The sequence below is a fragment of the Pseudophryne corroboree genome, unplaced genomic scaffold (genome assembly GCF_028390025.1).
Source record: "Pseudophryne corroboree isolate aPseCor3 unplaced genomic scaffold, aPseCor3.hap2 scaffold_912, whole genome shotgun sequence".
NCBI lineage: Eukaryota > Metazoa > Chordata > Amphibia > Anura > Myobatrachidae > Pseudophryne > Pseudophryne corroboree.
In genome coordinates, this window is record NW_026970492.1 from 81,140 (window position 1) to 96,568 (window position 15,429).

Here is a 15,429-nt window from a genome sequence, read left to right on the forward strand (position 1 = left end):
TTTTTCTAGGAAACGTTCTAGATGAATGCTTATTAGCCTTTGTCAGTATGTGCTTTCGCAAAGTGTCGCTATGGCGCAATCAGTTAGTGTGTATGGCTATTAACCTAAAGGTTGGTGATTCAATCCCACCCAGGGACGTAATTGACCTTGTTATCAGATTTTGGTGATCTTTAAGTAGACAAGTCAAAATTTCAAACCCCCTCTTATGGTGTAGGGTACCCGGCCTTCTCTGATGTAATCAGAGTTAGATTTGATTAAGTGATTTTATAAAAAACAGCTAGGAAGCACAATTTAGCAGTGGGTTGCAGAGAAAAAAAATTATGCTGGCAGAAAAGTCCAATTGAGTGATTAAACAGCTCTTCATTTTCTGATTTTATGTTTATGCTAACAAATTTGCTCTCTGAAAAGTGTCCACAAAGCCAAGTCTCTGATTAACACCTTTAGTAGGAATGGTTTTTCACCTATTACTGAATTAAACTTGCTTCATTGGAAAGGCAGCAAGATGCATCCTCATTTCAATGTCTACTGAAATAATACAGGTTGACACCAGGAAACATAAACGTCACTGCATCCTTGCTGCTTCCTCAAGGGGAAGTCTGTTTAATGTGAAAACAAGGTGATATCTAATCAGCACACAGGTAAGGAATTAAGAAAATCTTTCTTTATGGGTGAAGATGTTTCTCACAAAATTGTTGCACCAAGGCATCATTGAAATTAAAGCTGGAAAGATGATTTTAATATATCACTTGTATATTTTGTACTGCTCTTCTGGTGACAATGTAGTTTGTTTTTGTCAATTACCATTTTAATAATAGGGTAAAGAAAATTAAGTGGATTTTTGAAAGAAAACAATACTGTCAATATACTATTAAAACAAATTAAAATGGTAAAAGTTATTGTACTTTAAGTAAAAATAAAAGAGCAAAAATATCAATCCCAGTTTTGGATTACTTTAATTAACAAAAAACAATGCATATAGCAGAGGATAGTTTCAATCTGCCTACCTCTGGGTTATGGACCCAGCATGCTTCCATTACAGTACTCTGCTGCACATGTAAGTGCAAGAGATCCTGAAGCACTCACTCATCATGGGAAAGTACCAATGTGTTTCTTCATTGGTTGATGGAAGAAACATCTTACAAAAACTCTCCAGATTATTGACTTTTTAAAGTTTTTCTAGGAAACGTTCTAGATGAATGCTTATTAGCCTTTGTCAGTATGTACTTTCGCAAAGTGTCTCTGAGGCACAAACAGTTAGCGTGTTCAGTTGTTAACCAAAAGGTTGGTGGTTCAATCCCACCTAGGGACGTAATTGACCTTGTTATCAGATTTTGGTGATCTTTAAGTAGACAAGTAAAAATTTCAAACCACCTCTTATGGTGTAGGGTACCTGGCCTTCTCTGATGTAATCAGAGTTAGATTTGATTAAGTGATTTTATAAAAAAAACAGCCACAAAGCACAATTTAGCAGTGGGTTGCAGAGAAAAAGAAATATGCTGGCTGAAAAATCCAATTGAGTGATTAAACAGCTCTTCATTTTCTGGCTTTATTTTTATGCTAACAAATTTGTGCTCTGAAAAGTGTCCACAAAGCCAAGTATCTGATTATCACCTTTGTAGGGATGGTTTTTCACCTATTATTAAATTAAACTTGCTTCATTGGAAAGGCAGCAAGTGATGTCATCCAAGCAGTGGGTCAAGGTTGGCTTCAAACCTCGTCTGCTTATGAAAAGAGAAAAGGGGTATGCAGGGCATGGCGGCCTTTTGCGGTGCTTGGATGACCCCTAGTTCGCATTAAATAATGCAGTCGAGTTTCCCACATTTGGGGAAATCACAGGGGTCAGCATACCCAGAATGCAATGAATGAACCGCACCCTGGGAGAACAGTCTTCATGACCATGGTATCTCCTATGCAAAATAAGTATGATTTGGGATAGGGCTGGGGAGGGCCGCTGCTCAGGCACATCTCTGTCAAGTAAAGGAGATTCAACTGAGGCAGCACAAGGGAACTCTCATCTGGGGACAACAACTGCAGGGAGAACACATATTTTCAGATGAACATGGGAGGGCAGAAGGCTGCCTAATACTGAAGCACCCCCAAACAACAAACCAAATGCAACAACTAGTGCAAGCATTCCTGGGGGAAGGCCTGCAGCAGATGGATTTGCATATGGCGATGTCATCCAAGCAGTGGGTCAAAGTTGGCTTCAACCCTCGTCTGCATATGAAAAGAGAAAAGGGGCGTGCAGGGCATGGCGGCCTTTTGCGGCACTTGGATGACCCCTAGTTCGCATTAAACACCTCCACCCTCCGTCGGTGTGGGGCTCATGTTGGCTATGCCCCAGCCCCTGAAGGATTCAAGCTGATTTCTTGCAGCAGCTGGGCACTGTAACAGCTCAAGAGCTGCTCTGTAAGGCAAGTAAAAGGGTGTGGGCCCTGCAGCACTACCTGTAGTTTGCATTGTGCATTGGAAGGCACAAAGTAAGCAGACGGGAGGAGAAGTCAGGATAGTGCACAAGGGTATAGACGGGAGGGGCTCAAGAAAAAAGAAGTGGAAACAGACAGCAAACTAGGCTTCCAATGCACAATGCAAACTACAGGTAGTGCTGCAGGGCCCACACCCTTTTACTTGCCTTACAGAGCAGCTCTGGAGCTGTTTAATCACTCAATTGGATTTTTCTGCCAGCATAATTTTTCTCTTACGTCCTAGAGGATGCTGGGGACTCCGTAAGGACCATGGGGGATAGACGGGCTCCGCAGGAGACATGGGCACTTTAAGAAAGACTTTAGATCTGGGTGTGCACTGGCTCCTCCCTCTATGCCCCTCCTCCAGACCTCAGTTTACTACTGTGCCCAGAGGAGACTGGGTGCTTTTCAGGGAGCTCTCCTGAGTTTCCTGACAGAAAGTATATTTGTCAGATTTTTTTATTTTCAGGGAGCCTGCTGGCAACAGACTCCCTGCATCGAGGGGCGGAGGGGAGAGATGCACACCTACTTCTGTGAGTTGATAGGCTCTGCTTCTTAGGCTACTGTACAGCATTAGCTCCAGAGGGATCGGTACGCAGGTCTCACCCTCGCCGTCCGTCCCAGAGCCGCGCCGCAGTCCCCCTCGCAGAGCCGGAAGATAGAAGCCGGGTGAGTATGAGAAGAAAAGAAGACTTCAGAGGCGGCGGAAGACTTCATGATCTTCACTGAGGTAACGCACAGCAGTAAAGCTGTGCTCCATTGCTCCCATACACCTCACACACGGCAGTCAGTGTAAGGGTGAAGGGCGCAGGGGGGACGCCCTGGGCAGCAATATAGACCTCTCTTTGGCAAAATAAATATATATGCAGCTAGGCACTGTATATATATATAAGAGCCCCCGCCATTTTTTTACTATATTTGAGCGGGACAGAAGCCCGTCGCTGAGGGGGTGGGGCTTCTCCCTCAGCACTCACCAGCGCCATTTTCTCCACAGCACCGCTGAGGGGAAGCTCCATGGACTCTCCCCTGCTTATACCACGGTAGAAAGAGGGTCTTAAAGAAGAGAGGGCACATAATTAGGCGCATATATATATGGAAATACAGCGCTACTGGGTAAACATAAAATGATTGTGTTTTTTTCCTGGGTCATATAGCGCTGGGGTGTGTGCTGGCATACTTTCTCTCTCTGTCTCTCCAAAGGGCCTTGTTGGGGAACTGTCCTCAGATAAGAGGATTCCCTGAGTGTATGGTGTGTCGGTACACGTGTGTCGACATGTCTGAGGTAGAAGGCTCTCCTAGAGAGGAGCAGGAGCAAATTAATGTGGTGTCTCCATCGACAACGCCGACACCTGACTGGATGGATATGTGGAATGTTTTAAGTGCTAATGTAAACTTATTACACAAGAGATTAGACAAAGCTGAAGCTAGGGAACAGTCAGGGAGTCAACCCATGCCTGTCCCTATGTCGCAGGGACCTTCGGGGTCTCAAAAGCGCCCACTATCCCAAATAGTTGACACAGATACCGACACGGATTCTGACTCCAGTGTCGACTACGATGATGCAAAGTTACAACCAAAATTGGCTAAATGTATTCGATATATGATTATTGCAATAAAAGATGTTTTGCACATCACAGAGTCCCCTGTCCCTGACACGAGGGTACACATGTATAAGGGAAAGAAACCTGAGATAACCTTTCCCCCCTCACATGAGTTGAACGAATTATGTGAAAAAGCTTGGGAATCTCCAGACAAAAAGCTGCAGATTCCCAAAAGGATTCTTATGGCGTATCCTTTCCCGCCAATGGACAGGATACGGTGGGAATCCTCCCCTAGGGTGGATAAAGCATTGACACGCTTATCCAAAAAGGTAGCGCTGCCATCCCAGGATACGGCTACCATCAGGGACCCTGCTGACCGCAAGCAGGAGGTTACCCTAAAGTCCATTTACACACATTCTGGTACCTTACTCAGACCGGCAATTGCGTCGGCCGAGGTTGTAGCGCGGTGGCAGCATGGACAGATACCTTATCAGCAGAGATTGAGACCCTAGATAAGGATGCTATGTTATTGACCATAGGGCATATAAAAGATGCTGTCCTATATATGAGAGATGCTCAAAGTGACATTAGTCTACTGGGTTCTAGAATAAACGCTATGTCGATTTCTGCTAGACGAGTCCTATGGACCCGGCAATGGACAGGTGATGCCGACTCAAAAAGGCATATGGAGGTTTTACCTTACAGGGGTGAGGAATTGTTTGGGGAAGGTCTCTCGGACCTTGTCTCCACAGCTACAGCTGGTAAATCAAATTTTTTGCCTTATATTCCCTCACAGCCTAAGAAAGCACCACATTATCAAATGCAGTCCTTTCGATCACAGAGAAACAAGAAAGTACGAGGTGCGTCCTTTCTTGCCAGAGGTAAGGGCAGAGGGAAGAAGCTGCACAACACAGCTAGTTCCCAGGAACAGAAGTCCTCCCCGGCCTCTACAAAATCCACCGCATGACGCTGGGGCTCCGCTAAAGGAGTCCGCCCAGTTGGGGGCACGTCTTCGAGTTTTCAGCCACATCTGGGTTCATTCGCAGGTGGATCCCTAGGCAATAGAAATTGTTTCTCAGGGTTACAAGCTGAAATTCGAAGAGGTGCCTCCTCGCCGGTTTTTCAAATCGGCCCTACCATCTTCTCCCCAGGAAAGGGAGATAGTGTTAAATGCAATTCACAAATTGTATCTTCAACAGGTGGTGGTCAAGGTTCCCCTGCTTCAACAAGGAAAGGGAAATTATTCGACCCTGTTTGTAGTCCCAAAACCGGACGGTTTGGTCAGACCCATATTAAATTTAAAATCCCTGAACCTATACTTGAAAAGGTTCAAGTTCAAGATGGAATCGCTAAGAGCGGTCATCGCCAGCCTAGAAGGGGGGGATTTTATGATATCTCTGGACATAAAGGATGCATACCTTCATGTACTCATTTATCCACCTCATCAGGCGTACCTAAGATTTGCGGTACAGTATTGTCATTACCAATTTCAGACGTTGCCGTTTGGTCTCTCCAGAATTTTCTCCGAGAATTTTCACCAAGGTAATGACAGAAATTATGGTGCTCCTGCGAAAGCAAGGTGTCACAATTATCCCGTACTTGAACGATCTCCTCATAAAAGCGAGATCAAGAGAGCAGTTGCTGAACAGCGTATAACTTTCATTGAAGGTGTTACAGCAAAACGGCTGGATTCTCAATATCCCGAAGTCGCAGTTGGTTCCTACGACTCGTCTGACTTTGCTTGGGCATTATTCTGGATACGGACCAGAAAAGGGTTTATCTTCCGATAGAAAAGGCCCAGGAACTCATGACTCTGGTCAGGAACCTATTGAAACCAAAACAGGTGTCAGTGCATCACTGCACTCGAGTCCTGGGAATGATGGTGGCATCATACGAGGCCATTCCCTTCGGCAGGTTCCATGCGAGGATCTTGCAATGGGACCTACTGGACAAGTGGTCCGGGTCACATCTACAGATTCATCAGTTGATCACCCTGTCCCCCAGGGCCAGGGTATCTCTCCTGTGGTGGCTGCAGAGTGCTCACCTTCTAGAGGGCCGCAGGTTCGGCATTCAGGACTGGATCCTGGTGACCACGAACGCGAGCCTCCGAGGTTGGGGAGCAGCCACACAGGGAAGAAATTTCCAAGGTCTTTGGTCAAGTCAGGAGACTTGTCTTCACATCAACATCCTGGAGCTAAGGGCCATATACAACGCCCTATGTCAAGCGGAGACCTTACTTCGCGACCAACCAGTTCTGATCCAGTCAGACAACGTCACCGCAGTAGTTCATGTAAACCGCCAAGGCGGCACAAGGAGCAGAGTGGCGATGGCGGAAGCCACCAGAATTCTTCGCTGGGTGGAGAATCATGTAAGCGCACTGTCAGCAGTGTTCATTCCGGGAGTGGACAACTGGGAAGCAGACTTCCTCAGCAGACACGACCTACATCCAGGAGAGTGGGGACTCCATCAGGAAGTCTTCGCACAGATTGCAAGTCGGTGGGGACTGTTCCAGATAGACATGATGGCGTCCCGCCTCAACAAAAAGCTACAGAGGTATTGCACCAGGTCAAGAGACCCTCAGGCAGTAGCTGTTTAAACAGCTCTTCATTTTCTGATTTTATGTTTATGCTAACAAATTTGCTCTCTGAAAAGTGTCCACAAAGCCAAGTCTCTGATTAACACCTTTGTAGGAATGGTTTTTCACCTATTACTGAATTAAACTTGCTTCATTGGAAAGGCAGCAAGATGCATCCTCATTTCAATGTCTACTGAAATAATACAGGTTGACACCAGGAAACATTAACGCCACTGCATCCTTGCTGCTTTCGCATGTGGAAGTCTGTTTAATGTGAAAACAAGGTGATATCTAATTAGCACACAGGTAAGGAATTAAGAAAATCTTTATTTAAGGGTGAAGGTGTTTCTCACAAAATCGTTGCCCCAATGCATCATTGAAATTCAAGCTGGAAAGATGATTTTAATATATCACTTGTACATTTTGTATTGCTCTTCTGGTGACAATGTAGTTTGTTTTTGTCAATTACCATTTTAATAATAGGGTAAAGAAAATTAAGTGGATTTTTGAAAGAAAACAATACTGTCAATATACTATTAAAACAAATTAAAATGGTAAAAGTTATTGTACTTTAAGTAAAAATAAAAGAGCAAAAATATCAATCCCAGTTTTGGATTACTTTAATTAACAAAAAAAAATGCATATAGCAGAGGATAGTTTCAATCTGCCTACCTCTGGGTTATGGGCCCAGCATGTTTCCATTGCAGTACTCTGCTGCACATGTAAGTGCAAGAGATCCTGAAGCACTCACTCATCATGGGAAAGTACCAATGTGTTTCTTCGTTGGTTGATGGAAGAAACATCTTACAAAAACTCTCCAGATTATTGACTTTTTAAAGTTTTTCTAGGAAACGTTCTAGATGAATGCTTATTAGCCTTTGTCAGTATGTATGTTTGTAAAGTGTCTCTGTGGCGCAATCGGTTAGTGTGTTTGGTTATTAATCAAAGGGTTGGTGGTTCAATCCCACCCAGCGATGTAATTGACCTTGTTATCAGATTTTGGTGATCTTTAAGTAGACAAGTCAAAATTTCAAACCCCCTTCTTATGGTGTAGGGTACCTGGCCTACTCTGATGTAATCAGAGTTAGATTTGAATCAGTGATTTTATAAAAAAAACAGCTAGGAAGCACAATTTAGCAGTGGGTTGCAGAGAAAAAGAAATATGCTGGCAGAAAAATCCAATTGAGTGATTAAACAGCTCTTCATTTTCTGGCTTTATTTTTATGCTAACTAATTTGTTCTCTGAAAAGTGTCCACAAAGCCAAGTATCTGATTAACATATTTGTAGGGATGGTTTTTCACCTATTACTAAATTAAACTTGCTTCATTGGAAAGGCAGCAAGATGCATCCTCATTTCAATATCTACTGAAATAATACAGGTTGACACCAGGAAACATTAACGCCACTGCATCCTTGCTGCTTTCTCATGTGGAAGTCTGTTTAATGTGAAAACAAGGTGATATCTAATTAGCACACAGGTAAGGAATTAAGAAAATCTTTATTTAAGGGTGAAGATGTTTCTCACAAAATCGTTGCCCCAATGCATCATTGAAATTCAAGCTGGAAAGATGATTTTAATATATCACTTGTACATTTTGTATTGCTCTTCTGGTGACAATGTAGTTTGTTTTTGTCACTTACCATTTTAATAATCGAGTAAAGAAAATTAATTGGATTTTTGAAAGAAAACAACACTGTCAATATACTATTAAAACAAATTAAAATGGTAAAAGTTATTGTACTTTAAGTAAAAATAAAAGCTAAAATATCAATCCCAGTTTTGGATTACTTTAATGAACAAAAAAAATGCATATAGCAAAGGATAGTATCAATCTGCCTACCTCTGGGTTATGGGCCCAGCATGCTTCCATTGCAGTACTCTGCTGCACATGTAAGTGCAAGAGATCCTGAAGCACTCACTCATCATGGGAAAGTACCAATGTGTTTCTTCATTGGTTGCTGGAAGAAACATCTTACAAAAACTCTCCAGGTTATTGACTTTTTAAAGTTTTTCTAGGAAACGTTCTAGATGAATGCTTATTAGTCTTTGTCAGTATGTACTTTTTGCAAAGTGTCTCTGTGGCGCAATCGGTTAGTGTGTTCAGCTATTAATCAAAAGGTTGGTGGTTCAATCCCATCCAGGGACGTAATTGACCTTGTGATCAAATTTTGGTAATATTTAAGTAGACAAGTCATATAGCAGAGGATAGTTTCAATCTGCCTACCTCTGGGTTATGGACCCAGCATGCTTCCATTACAGTACTCTGCTGCACATGTAAGTGCAAGAGATCCTGAAGCACTCACTCATCATGGGAAAGTACCAATGTGTTTCTTCATTGGTTGATGGAAGAAACATCTTACAAAAACTCTCCAGATTATTGACTATTTAAAGTTTTTATAGGAAACGTTCTAGATGAATGCTTATTAGCCTTTGTCAGTATGTACTTTTGTAAAGTTTCGCTGTGGCGCAATCAGTTAGTGTATACGGCTATTAACCAAAAGGTTGGTGGTTCAATCCCACCCAGGGATGTAATTGAACTTATTATCAGATTTTGTTGATCTTTAAGTAGACAAGTCAAAATTTCGAAAACCCCTGCTATGGTGTAGGGTACCTGGCCTTCTCTGATGTAATCAGAGTTAGATTTGATTCATACTGTTAACTGGGTAGTATATCACAAGTTATACGGTGTGATTGGTGTGGCTGGTATGAATCTTGACCTTGGATTAACAAAAATCCTTTCCTCGTACTGTCCGTCTCCTCTGGGCACAGTTTCTCTAACTGAGGTATGGAGGAGGGGCATAGAGGGAGGAGCCAGTGCACACCCAGATCTAAAGTCTTTCTTAAAGTGCCCATGTCTGCTGCGGAGCCCGTCTATCCCCCATGGTCCTTACGGAGTCCCCATCATCCTCTACGGACTACGAGAAAAAAAAATTACCGGTAGGTTTAAAATGTTATTTTTTTCTCTGCAACCCACTGCTAAATTGTGCTTCCTAGCTGTTTTTTATAAAATCACTTAATTAAATCTAACTCTGATTACGTCAGAGAAGGCCAGGTACCCTACACCATAAGAGGGGGTTTGAAATTTTGACTTGTCTACTTAAAGATCACCAAAATCTGATGACAAGGTCAATTACATCCCTGGGTGGGATTGAACCACCAACCTTTTGGTTAATAGCCCATGTAAGTGCAAGAAATCCTGAAGCACTCACTCATCATGGGAAAGTACCAATGTGTTTCTTACAAAAATTCTCCAGATTATTGACTTTTTAAAGTTTTTCTAGGAAACGTTCTAGATGAATGATTATTAGCCTTTGTCAGTATTGACTTTTGTGGCAAAACTTGGTTTACCCTGCACCAGACTGGTTATAATTGAATGACTAAATCTCAAACAACCAACTAAACAGAAAAAATATATCAAGCCCAAGTGGGCAACTATTCTGACGTTGGAGGTGCTCCCAGGAATAGTGTACCAGATACAGAATGATTTGGTGGGTGTGGAAGAGCCCACATCTTACCAAATAGAAGAAATTCCTATATTTGGAGCACTCTTTTGATGATTAATGATGTGAAAAAGATGAAAACTGTCTATAATTAAAACTTAGCTTTTATTTATCCAATACTCAACTAAAATAAAATAACAGGGGTATATTAGACGTATCAATTACTTATTCCCCTTTTAAACAGTGGTAAAAATATGAATAATTTAAAAAAGAGCAAATATCATCATCTTAAAATTATTTGTATATTTTGCTCAACAATGGATGATAAGAAAAATGATAGTAATCTATCAAACTTATCCAATGAACAGCAGTAATCACAGAAATTAATGACAAAAAATGATAGTAATCTATCAAAAATATCCTGTGAGCAGCAGAGATGATATTGGTGATATAATTAATTACACCTTGCAGAAAAATACTGCTGTGTATGTGAGATCAGCTTCTCCCCATATTTCACAGAGTAAATCTGTGTTTTAACATCTCTTCCATGTTAAAGAGAAAATAATATCCATGTCTGTTAGAGAATACATAGTTACAATTGGGTTTTACTGCAACATTCTGTCTCCAAAATGATTCATTTGTATCTTGAATGAAAAACTGACACATTAGTGTTGTTTGTCAGGTATGTAACAAATGCAAATAAAGAAAAAACAAGATTATGCTGGCATGGATAGTAGAAAATTAGATAGTGACACTCTAGTCTGCTAGTCCCATCTGCTGTCTAACCTCATTCATGAGCGGAGGAAAGATGAGAGTAGGACCGTCGACTGTGTCACAGAAAAAAGATAGAACTGGCACACTGGCTAGAGACCCCAACGTGGTGTTAGATGGGCCCTGATGCTTATGAGCCTTGCAGGGTCCTAAATGCGCCACTTGGGTCTGAGCCAGAGTCCGAAAATGAAATAAAAAGGCCCACAGTAATAGACTAAATCACAATTGTGTTAATAACACTGCATCATTTAACAACATTTATTGTGCAATGAGATTGCACAAAACAGACCTGCTCCTAATAAAAAACATTGCTGTTGCTAGGTAACAATTGATATTATCTTAATAGGCACAAGTTAAAACAAAATCACAGGTGTTTATATCCCCAATAATTGCGCCTTGTTTATTGCCATGTTTTTGTATGCGTTGGTACTTGTTATTTTATCAAAATTACCTGCAGGTAACTGGTCAAGTGTGAGACTGTAACTCTGAGGGCAAAGGATAGTCGGCACTCCAGTTCACTGATCCCATCTGCTGTCTGACCTCATCATTGGAGCGGAGGACAGATGAGAGTGGGATCGTGGGTTGTGCCGTGGAAAGAAAGGCAGCGGACGGCAGCCTGAGAAGCCGTATGTGGTGTTAGGCGGACCCTGTTGCCACTTGCCTTGCAGGGTCCGGATGCGCCACCGGAGACCGGGTGTCTGTCCGTGAAAGTGAAAGTTGACAGGAAGAGAGAGAGTGTGTGGGGAGTGTCGGGTGAGTGAGTCTGACCCGTAGGTTATTGTACATTACCACTCGCGATCTCCCCGAACTCGATGGATTATTGCCGCTCAGCCGTTCTGAATGACTGCTGTTGGTCACGGCTCCTCCTGCAGTGAGGAGTCCGTGCGTGAGGCCGTTAGTTGGACGTACGTTTCACCACCTGGGCTTGCTCACCTGGCAGCCTATGGTGGTGTTCAGATGGTGCATTTAAAAAGGGGATCATCAACCAATCCCTTTCCTGAGTTCTTAATTGCCTAATTATGGCATAGGTTTGTTCAGCGCTTCCATCCACCTGGCTGTGCTTATTCTATTGAAGCTCCATAAGTAATAGTTAATATACGTAGACCACTAATTATGGCATAATTTTTGTTAAACAATTCTATCCACCAGGCAGTGCTTATTCTATTAAACCTCCATAAATGAAAGTTAATATATGTGGATCACAATGGAATCAATTAAAGTAATGTTCAAAGCGTATGGTGTGTTAGATCAAAAATATCGAATAACGGTTTAATTAATAAACAGAATTTTTTTATGGAGGATAATGGTTAATCAAATCACAGTTATATAAGCTGAAAATCCAACAGAAAAATAAGATTAAAGACAATGTGCGTTTTCTAAACATACATTTAACATAATTAGAATCGACAATATGTTTCAGGAGATTTAAGCTATGACATTCTTAATGCAGAAATTAATTGATTAGTAAGAGGAAATATCTCCTGTGATAATACTAATAATAATAGTGATATCAAAATAAAAGTAATAATCATAATAGGGATAATAGGAAATAATAATAAAAAATAATGAAAATAGATATAAACATGACCGACCTGTTAATCAAAATATGCCAGTGACAGAGGTTGGTGACCCAATCGTCGTAAGTAAGATAAAAGTGACTGTAATTTACTAATTAATAGACGGTTATGATAAATAATAAATAAATAAAACTCTATTTAGAGGAACAAATCTTGTTCTGGAGATGGAAATATTGTGCATTATCCTCGCCGAATATTCATCTTTGATAATATAACCTTAAAGTTTAGGCTTTCCCGCCAAAGTCCGTATAGAGTAAAATTATGCACTGATGAATACGAAGTTGAAATTTGGGGAAATACGGAGGAGAGAAAAATGCAAAATAAATAAAAGTAATAATGATAATAATAAAAAATAATAAATAAGAATAAAAATGAGTATAAATTTGAAAATAATAGTAATAATAATGATAAATGTAAATGGGTATGAGATAGGTATAGATAAGACAATAAATATAACTGTAAAATAAAAATAAATATAAAGAATGTAAAAATAAGAATAAATATAAATATAAAATTAGAAATTAAAAATGAAACATGAAAATTAAGGATTAGAGATTATGAAGATAAATATAAATATAAATTTTTTTTTTTTTTATAAAAGGGGGGTGGGGGGGGGCGGGGGTTTGGGAGGGGGGGGGGGGGGAATGGGTATGGAGGGACCAGGGGGAAAAAAGCGGGGGAGGGGGGGGGGGGAGGAAAAGGGAGGGGGGGGAGGGGGGAAAAAGAGGGGGGAAAGGGGGAGGGGGGGGGGAGGGAAGTGAAAACAAAAGGGGGAGGAGAAAAGGGGGGTGTAATTGAGGGAAGGGAAAATTGGAAGGGGAGGGGGAAGGGATGACAGAATGGGGAAAAAAGGGTTAAATAATGGGAAATGGGTGACTACAGTGCAGGGGAGGCTTGTTTGGTTGTTGTGTATCATTAGTGTTGGTGCTCTGTATTGTGAATGTTATGAAACCTGATTGTGTAGAAATTGACTGCAGGTGATTAATTTAGGTTCTATGTGTAGGTCTGCTCGAAAAATCATCGAGCAGATGTAATTGTGACCTGATGGTTGTGGTATCAGAGATGAAAAATATGTGAATAAAAGTGACAAAATTGAAAAAAGTGACATTAAACACAAAATTAAAAGTGCACATGTGAGAAAACACAAAACAAATGTTTGTGGGTGATAAAGATGTTACCTTGATAGGTAATGTCAAAAAGTGTACCTAGTTGTTGTTCAAAACGGTCTAAAGAGTGTGTATATTCAAATAATAAGAATACTAGTGAGTACAGAATGTGTAAGAATTATAGAAATAAAAATAATGATAATAATAGAACTGGTGAAAAGTGGGGAGGAAAGGGAAAGGACGGTGAGTCAAGGAGGACACCAAGGGGGGAGTAGGTTAAAAATTGGGGTAATAGTTGTATATTGTTGAAATATACTGGTGATTTAATTTGCTATTGCAATTATTATGTTGATACATCTAATGAAAAGTGGCCTGATACACAGCATGTAATGAAAATAGGTCTTGCAGGCCGGGGTAGCACGAATTTGTTGGAGCCTAAGGAAAGGTTGAGTTAAGAAAGGGGAAAGAGAGAAAGAGAGAGAGCGCATACATTGGCGCCATCGAGATCTAAATGGCGTGTCTCAATATCACATGTAAATAATCATCATAGGAACACCGTATAGTTTATGTGTTCGTTGAGACCTGATGGAGCTAAACTTCCCAATAGGTAGGTCCACTGGCTCTCCTTTTTGAGTAGTTCCTGCATTACATCGCCCCCTCTGATTCCAAGTTTGACCTTTTCCAGGCCAAAAGCTTGCATTCGATGGGTGTTGTCATTATGGTGGAGATGAAAATGTCTGGCCACCGTGGTTATTTGTCGGAAGTTCTGCATATCCCTATCCACGTTTCGGATTGTTCCTGCATGTTCCAAAATCCGTTGTTTAAACATCCGTGTGGTTATTCCCACATATCTTTTGCCACACAGGCACTGTAGGCAATACACCACATTGGTTGTTTTGCAGTTGAAGTAATCGGAGATCCTGTGTTGGTTACCAAATTTGTCTGTGATTTCTTGTGTTGGCTTCATATAGTCACAGGCCCTGCAGGTCCCACAAGGGTATATGCCTCTTACTGAAGGAGAGACGGAAGGGAGTCGTTGGTAATGACTTTGTACCCAATAGTCGTTTAGGTTGGGTGACCTTCTCCAGCTCATCGAGACCTTGTCTCCCAGGCTAGTTGCTAGGTCTGAGTCAGACAACAGAACATGCCAGTGTTTTTGTATACCTTCTTTAAGTTGTCTCCACTCCTGACAGAAGTCTCCCACAAATCTCAGGTCATCTTGATCCTTCACTTTCTTTTCTTGGAAGATGAGGGAATTCCTAGTTGTTTTCAAAAGGGAGTTCCGTGCCTTTTTAATGGATCTATTGCTGTAGCCTCGTTCCTTGAGACGGGCCGCTACCTCCTCACTTTTGTGTCGGTAGGTTGCCTCATCCGAACAGTTCCTCTTTAATCTTAGGAACTCCCCTTTGGGGATGTTCGCCTCCTGTTAGTGCTTCATCTACACGTTATAGCCCTGAATTTTCCAATGCCTAGCTCTTTGCAAAAGAGAGATATTGGCAAGGAAAAGCTGTATTGTACCTTTGCATTTTTCTCCCAAACGAAAGACACTAGAATGAAAATTTTAAAGCCTCCTGTTAGTGCTTCATCTACACGTTATAGCCCTGAATTTTCCAATGCCTATCTCTTTGCAAAAGAGAGATATCGGCAAGGAAAAGCTGTAATGTACCTTTGCATTTTTCTCCCAAACGAAGGACACTAGAATGAAAATTTTAAAGCCTCCTGTTAGTGCTTCATCTACACGTTATAGCCCTGAATTTTCAAATGCCTATCTCTTTGCAAAAGAGAGATATCGGCAAGGAAAAGCTGTATTGTACCTTTGCATTTTTCTCCCAAACGAAAGACACTAGAATGAAAATTTTAAAGCCTCCTGTTAGTGCTTCATCTAAACGTTATAGCCCTGAATTTTCCAATGCCTATCTCTTTGCAAAAGAGAGATATCGGCAAGGAAAAAC

The 15,429-nt window shown here is 41.3% G+C and overlaps 1 pseudogene; it reads right to left on the minus strand.

Annotated features, from left to right (window-relative positions):
• Positions 1-1,745: 1,745 nt before the first annotated feature.
• On the minus strand, positions 1,746-1,924 carry LOC135045815 (U1 spliceosomal RNA; annotated as a pseudogene).
• Positions 1,925-15,429: the final 13,505 nt, after the last annotated feature.